The sequence below is a fragment of the Dendrobium catenatum genome, unplaced genomic scaffold (genome assembly GCF_001605985.2).
Source record: "Dendrobium catenatum unplaced genomic scaffold, ASM160598v2 fragScaff_scaffold_1056, whole genome shotgun sequence".
NCBI classification, from domain to species: Eukaryota; Viridiplantae; Streptophyta; class Magnoliopsida; order Asparagales; family Orchidaceae; genus Dendrobium; species Dendrobium catenatum.
The window spans coordinates 5914476-5922856 of record NW_021319518.1 but is presented as its reverse complement, the minus strand read 5'-3'; positions in this window follow the sequence as shown (position 1 = coordinate 5922856).

Here is an 8381-nt window from a genome sequence, read left to right as displayed (position 1 = left end):
ATCTTTTTTTTTTTTTTGTCTTTCTTTTTTCATGGCTCCTTTAAACCTTATTTTGTACCTCCTCTTTTTAGTTGAATGAAAGTGTGGCTTGCCACCCCCCCTTACACACACACACAAAAGGCATTTCAATCATTTAAATTTTCCTTTGGGAGGATCTTAATCATCAGCTTTATTAACATTAGTTAGTAGAGATGTTATAGTGTAATAAAAAAGGTTATTATTGATAGAAGATAAACTTGACTTATGTTACAACCATATGACTTATGTTACAACCATAATTAGTTAATTACTTCAATTAGAGAGGAGATTAAATTTGATTCAACTTAAATTGTATCGGAGTAGTGAAAGATCTTCTCAAGACAATCAATGATAGTTCAATTTTCAAAATAATGATGCTTTAAAGAAGAATTGTTATCATTTGGAATATTGATGGTGATTGAGCGAGAATTTACCCTATTTTATATAAATTTATCAAGTTAATTTAAATTATTTAAAGGATTCAATTGAATTGGCCTGTTTTTTAAAATCGGTACTGGTTCGCCAATTATATGGTTGGATTGGCAGTTCACTTCAGTTTATATTGGTCCAGTACTAAAGCAGTTCTTAGTTTTGAACTGACTGATTACTTGATTGGTTTTCGGTTCAATCAGTTCAACCGGCTGGTCCGATCAAATTTTTTAAATATTGGTCATTTCATATACATAATGAATTACTTTAATTGGGTTGTACTTCATAATTTTTTTTTTCTTTCTAGATTTGCTACGTAAAAACTCTAGTATCTATTGTGGAATCTTCTTTTATCAATGTCTGTGATGAATTTTTATATAAAACTTAAATGTTAATCTCTCCTTGTATTATCAAGAATATTTTAGCTCGTAATAATAAATCTAAGGGACTATTTGGTTGGAAGAAAAGTAAATGTATTGCATTCATAATGCATGGGTTTTAAACTTTTGTGTGCTTGGTTGGATGAAATACAAATCCAAAGTAAAAGAAATCCACTGTATAGTTCATTTTTTTTAGGGAAAGTGTTCTCGCCCATTTTGGCGGAGAACACCAATCACTCGTTTGCTTGACCGCCGTGGACGGCCACACCCGTTGCCCACCGCCGACAAACGCCAACCATCCCCCACCGCCGGCCACTGTTAACGCCACTAGTCGCCGTCCACTGCCACCGGCCACCGACACCATCTTCAATCGTCTGTCACTGCCCACGACTGGCCGCTGACCACCACTGCCATCCATCGTTGCCTCCACCGCCGCCACCACTGTCGACCGGTGACAACCGGCCACCTTGGGCACAACTACTTTATACTTTACATTGCATTCACTTTACTCCAAATCAAACAAAAAAGTTAAGTCATGCATTACATCAAAACAATTCCAAAATATTCATTTTACAATATAATTTTTTATGCTGCATTCCTTTTTAATACAATCAAATAGCCCCGAATGTTAAAATCTTGTTTATATTTTTCAACAGCATGACTAAGATAAATCTATTTTATTTTTGTTAAACTGATCTTTGTGTGACATTATTTCCACGCACACAAAAGCAATGCTGAAATACATAAACAGTACAAATGGGTTTAATTAATAAGCTAGATTGCTTGTTATTATACTAATAGACCACGTGGTCTATTGATTTTTTATTATACTAATAGACCACGTGGTCTATTTGATTTCTCTCACTAGCCATTATTCCTGGCTTAGGTTTGATTTGATCGTAATTATAATATCTATTTAATCCCTATTTTTTCTTATTTTAAAAAATATTTATACTTAAAACTACTTTCTATAAAATTTTTAAAAATTTATTTTTTCCTTAACAGTTTTATTAAATAATAAAAAAAATCGACCTAAACGAATCCTTAATGATAAATTAGAATTTTAGACGGATAGTTTTTTCACGTTCAATACAAAAATATATGATTATATTTTTTAGATGTGCGATGATTGGAGGCGTGTTTCTCGTGCTTAGCCACAAACTGTCCATCTTCCATACCTGTTTATGGTGAAATAATTTTGTGTGTATAATTTATTTTTTTATATAATTTGGTTTTGTTTAGGAAGTGTGTACAAATATTATGTATGCTCCTTTTATAGGAACTCCGCACATAATAATTTTATTAATTTCTTCAATTTATGTCACATTAGAGAATTAATTTAAAGGAGATATTAGTTGTCTTTTATATCCATTTTTCTTATTTGATTCATATATAATTTTGATACATTCATGCACATATAGTCTTGAATTTCGATAGAAGAAGTTTTCAAAATTAATTTTAAAATCATCAAAATCTTAGGCTTCATTTGAGATAGATTTTTAAAGCAGATTTTAAGTACAAAATTTTTAAAATTAGAAATTTTTATACTAAAAAATTATTTTAAAAAGTATTAGACAAGCTGTTCCTAACGAAATCTTAATTTCAACAAAATTAAAGTCAAATTGGTGTCTTGACAAGAGGAACCCGATGACATCAAAAGAGAACCGATTCTAATCGATTTGAGCCCAAATCAAATATCTAAATAAGTTAATTTATGAGATATCTTATACTATCCAAATTGCACATGTTGACCTCAAGTCAAATAAGCTAGCTAAAGAAGATCAATCTCACAAGTCAATCAAATTGAAATATAACAATCAGTGACTACAAATGAGGCCATCTTATATATTTAAAAAGCTCAAATACTTATCTCATATAATTAACGAGATATAATTGGTTTATCTCCTTTATATGACAAGATTTTATTTAGTCATGTATTTATTTTTTAATATAATATTGTATGTTCTCCCATCTATAATTAATGAACCAGAAGATAAACCTATGTACATAACTTATTGATCTCGTCATCTCTATTTTTTGGACATTTTATTTGGTCCGGTGACCTGACGTAACTCTATGTTTGGACACCAATAAAATAGTGTCACGTGTTCTTACTTTTTACCGCGCGACCCGACAACTCGACCCGGAACGGCCCTGTGATTGCTATGTTCGCGTATTGCTAGGTATTGCTCGGCAATAATGAGAAATACCATTATGTGAAGACCAATACCGAGCAATACTGCTAAAAACTCGGTAGTGCTCGGTATTACTCGGTATTGCTAGGTATTGGTCGATTTTGCTCGACAATAACGAGAAATATCATTATGTGAAGACCAATACCGAGTTTTTAACAAAACTCGGTATTGCTCGGTATTGGTCTTGACATAGCGGTATTTATCATTATTGCCAAGCAATACCTAGCAATACCTAGCAATACTGAGCAATACGCGAACATAGCAATCCTGGGTTCCGGTCCGGGTTGGGTTATCGGGCCGCACGGTAAAGAGTGAGAACACGTGACGACATATTATTGGCGACATATTATTGGCGTCCGATAGTAGATCTATGTCAGGTCACCTTACCTAATAATTTTTCCTATTTTTGAGCAACAGTCTTTTAATCGTTATTGTATTCACAACAGTCTTTTAATCATTATTCTATTGACAATAATTACTATTTTCAAATAATAGCATTTCATCGTGGAGGGAGCTAAGCTGGGCCCAAAACAATCCCCAACATGTGCCATTGCTCAGTAATGAGCGGAGCCAGATTGTCAGATTGCGCACTGCCAGGCTAAAAGGAAAGAACAAAGGCTTCTTGCTTAGGAGTTAGGATCTTAGTCATGCAGATCGCTAGTCGATAAAAATCGTGAAGATTTTTTTTATATATATTTTAAAAAAAAAATCAAAGTATTCAACATTCATTATTATATTTAAAAGAAAAAAAAGATTGATTATTCATGAGAAATTATTCGTACAATCACCAGATTATTCGGAGGTAAATCAGGATGCGCCACATTATCTAGTATATAGTGGTACATAGCACCGGTACACAGTAAAATAATGATGTGGCGAGTCCTGATTCGCTTCTAGATGGCATCCGGTGACCGCACATAATAATTATTGCCGAGAGAATTCCCTAAAAAGTGGGAAAAACCACTGGGTTTGGCCCAGTTTGAATGAATCCACTAGTATTTGCAGTTGATTATAAATGATGCCCTTCCTCGAGAGAAGGCCTTGGCTTGATGTCACAAATGTAAATCATATATAGCACATTATATTGTGGGAGTTACAATAATCAACATAGATGTGTTTGTTTGGTTGGAAGAGCCATAGTCGACACGAGACAGAGGTCCGAAAGACCGTAGTTGGCAGGCGACCGGTGTTAGAAAGATCGTTATCTGGTGATGGAGGTCGGATAAGGACCATAGTTGGCATGAGTCAGGGGTCCAAAAGATCGTAGTTGGCAGGAGACCGGGGTCAGAAAGACTATTATCTGGTGATGAAGGTCGGAAGGATCATAATCAGCATGAGACAGGGGTTAGAAAGACCGTAGTTGGCAGGAGACTGAGGTCAGAAAGATCGTTATCTGGTGATAGAGGTCAGAAGGATCATAGTTGGCATGAGACAGGGGTCTGAAAAATTATGGTAGAAGGTCTGAAAAAATAATTAATTTAAATTTGATTATTTTTTCATAATGTTTTTCTTAATAATTAAAAATAAAATATCTTTGTTAAAATCTGATTAGACTCCATAAAAGATCCAAGAAATGACTATAGATATAATTACTTATTTTTTGTTTTTAATATTCTATAAACTCCACGAGCACTGTTAAGCTGGGTAGCGTTGTTAGCTTATCTGTTGCTATCTCCCACTATTGAAGGTCCCAAAGTGAGGATTAATTATTATGTACGGACCATTTGAAGATCAATCAAAATGCATCATGTCATTCCTTCGTTCCGTATCACAACTCAGTACTGTTCGGTACCACTCAATATCGTGGTTCAGTACCACTGACATGGCGTATTCTGGTTGGTCTCCGGACGACGTTCTGCGTCCGATCTCCGCACAGAATAATTTATCGTGAGTACTCTGTATTTTATGCAACTCAATTTAGGGTTTGTTTGGAATAATTTTTTTGCTACTTTTTTAAATAAATTTTTTAGTTCAAAATTTATTAAATTATAATTTTTTGCACTAAAAAGTCGTTTTAAAATGCAGCAAGAAAGCTGTCCCAAATGAAAATTTGAATTATAACTTTTTGTGCTAAAAAATAGCTTTAGCAAACACTAAAAATGGCGTTTCATTTCTGTTACTTAAAACAACTTTCTAGTATAAAAAAAAAAATTAATTTACGTACTAAAAAGCAGCTTTATGAAGCAGTAAGAAAGCTGTCCGAAACGAATCCTTAATCTATTAATTGGAAGATTTGACTACTAATTCAAAGATATTGAGTTCAAAGTTTATGTATCCGAGACATTTTTAAATTTGTCTTAATTGACCTAAATGTCGAACTATGTACTTTTTGAATAATTGAATTCATTTAACACGTGATGGGCCTAACATTTGAACCAATTATTGACTCGTGCATGTGGCTTAGCGTTGCAATTAATATAGCTCTTCTATCACATGATAGCCAATTGCTACGGGCATTTTGTCGATTTCGTTAGTTTAATTTATTCTTTTTGGATTTCTTCTTTGATATACAGTAGGCTTGTTTGTTGTTAGCTAAAATTCTAAGTCAAGAGGTCTTTGTATTCATAACTTACATATATGTTGCAAATCAGTTTGCAATTTAGGATTTGCTTATAATAGTTGAAGTTTTTTTATAAAATTGGTTATGAAATTATAATGCGGAAAGCAATTTAGTTACTCTAATTATAAAAAATAACTTTTTATCACAATTTTTTTTTTTTTGTAAAATAGTGACAAAGGGACAAAAATCAGTAGCAAAATAAAGTATGATTGTTGTTTGAAAAGCAAATAATAAGAAAGTTATTCCAAACAAATTTTTAATTCGCTTGAAACCGAAAAACTAATGTCTTCTTTGATTATATTGAATTTATTACGATGCACTTTCTTCTAGTAAGTACTCGATCATTAGAATTTTCTCTCTTTAGATGTATCATTAGTATGCTACTTATAACGGGACTACGACTAAATTGAGTCTATCCCAACTTGATTTTTAGGCTTCGTTTGAGAATACTTTTTATTGCTTTTTAAAACAGAGTTTTAGTACAAAAATTAAAATTTTTGTACTAAAATTCTATTTTAAGAAGATAAAAAATTGTTCCAAACGAAGCTTTAATCTTGATCATTTATATACTTTTCTTAATATAAAAATACACACACACACATATATATGTTGCGGGCTAGAATATACGTGACGATAAAGTTAAAAAATTTCCGTCTCATCATTATACGGATATCCAGCACACAAATAGAACAGGAAAAGAAACACCATGATTTTTACATGAAAACCCTGAAAGGGAAAAAACCACGGGGCCTCACCCAGTTAAAATAGTTCCACTAGTGTTTTGTTTGAAATACAAGAGCCTAAGTCGTCCACAAAGCTAGGACGATCATATTACAATGAATCTCTTCTAAGTTGAGATTCAATTACAAAGTTGAGCAGAGTTCCGGCATCACTAAGGAGATTGGGCAGAATTCAGGTGTCGTCCGAAAGTTGGACTGAATTCCGACGTCACTAGGGCGGGGGGAAGAACTCCGGCGGTGGCGGTGGTCGAGGAGTTATTCCCTCCTATCCTTCTCTTCTCTTCTTCTGTTCTTCTTCCTTTCTTCTTGCCTGGATCCCCTCTCATGAGAAATGAGGGGTCTATTTATAAATTTTCTAGAGTGGCATAGCTTGTAAATATGTGTGAGACCAGGGCAAATAGGGAGTGGTTGAATGGACGGCTAATATTGAATCCCTTGATCTTACACCGTTCATCAGACATTTGAAGGTCTTAATGATTTCAGAATTCGGCGATCTTGGGCTCGTTGGATTTGTCTCGTCGAGCCGTTCGATTCGACTATAAGCTCATTAAAATCAGAGACCGTTTGGTAACTCGAATTGTGGTAAGAACTTTGGGGATATTAGACATAAGCTGTGTATATTTAGATAGCACACTTTACACGTGTAATTCTGTCATTGGTTCGTTTGTGTATAGCATTGCTACTTATAGGGTTCTGTACATCTACTTTTAATTAATCTAATTCTACTTTTTCCTTCTTCATCTTCTTGTCCTTTCTTTGTTCTTGGTTCTGCTTTGTCATGGCCGAAGCTTTCATGGTATCAGAGCAGGGAATCAACTGATCCAGGCGGCATCCTCTCTATTCTCGGTTTTGTTGCCATCCAGTGGAAATGGCAACTACCTCCTCCTCCCCTGCCACCACCTCTTCGCTCTCCGGCCCAATCTCCGGCAACAGTTCCGAAAATACCATCACATCGGAATACCGTCAACAACTCAAATTCTTGATGAGTCATATCAAAGGTGTCATCTCCCTCACCTTAACCGCCGAAAATTTTCCTCTATGGCGTTCACAGGTCTTCAAACTCTTCAAGGCCAACGGCTTTGAAGGATTTCTTGATGGTAGCTGCACTTGTCCGTCTTCTCTTCATCCAACGTCTGCAAACGAGATCTCAGTCCAAACTTGGAATCTCTTGGATCAAAATCTTGCCGCTGCTCTATACTCTGTAATCTCACCAAGTATTCTTCCCTATGTCCTATCTCTGGACCACTGCGCTGAAATCTGGGACACGATCAATCGCCGCCTACAGTCCAACACTCGATCTCGCACCATTCAACTGCGAAACGAGCTTCACCATCTTTCTATGAAAAATCAGACCATGTCGCAATACCTGCTCGCTATCAAATCGATTGTCGATGCCATCGCCGCCACCGGATCTCCTTTGGACCCTGAGGAGGTCATTTTTTATACGCTCAACGGTCTTGCTCCTCAATACCAGGCACTCAAGATGGCCATTCGCACAAATTTACAACCAATCAGTCTAGACGATCTTTACACGCTACTATGCAGCGAGGAATTGAATCTGGCTCAAGAAACTACAACTGCACTTCAAAACCTTTCAATCGCTGATCCAGCTACGGCTCTCGCGGCTTATCGTGGGCGAGGCCGCGGACGCAACAACACTGGTCGTGGCCGGTCATCAAATCGATCTAGAAATCGAACAGAGAAGAACGCCTCATATAACATCACCTGTCAAATTTGCTCCAAAACAGGACACTCCGCCATCAAATGCTGGTATCGTCATGATCAATCTTACACCGAAGAAACAGCTAAGACCGCGCTATTCACTCCATCAGATTCAAACACCACCTCAGATTGGTTTCTTGATAGCGGTGCGTCAAACCACCTCACGTCCGAACATTCCAATCTTCAATCTAGCAAACAGTACTCCGGCACTCAGCAAATTACTCTCGGTAATGGCTATCAACTTCCCATCCAAAACTCTGGCAAAGGTATCCTACCAACCCCAACAGGTACTCTCTATCTTCAAAATCTTTTACACGTTCCAAATCTTTCTTTCAAT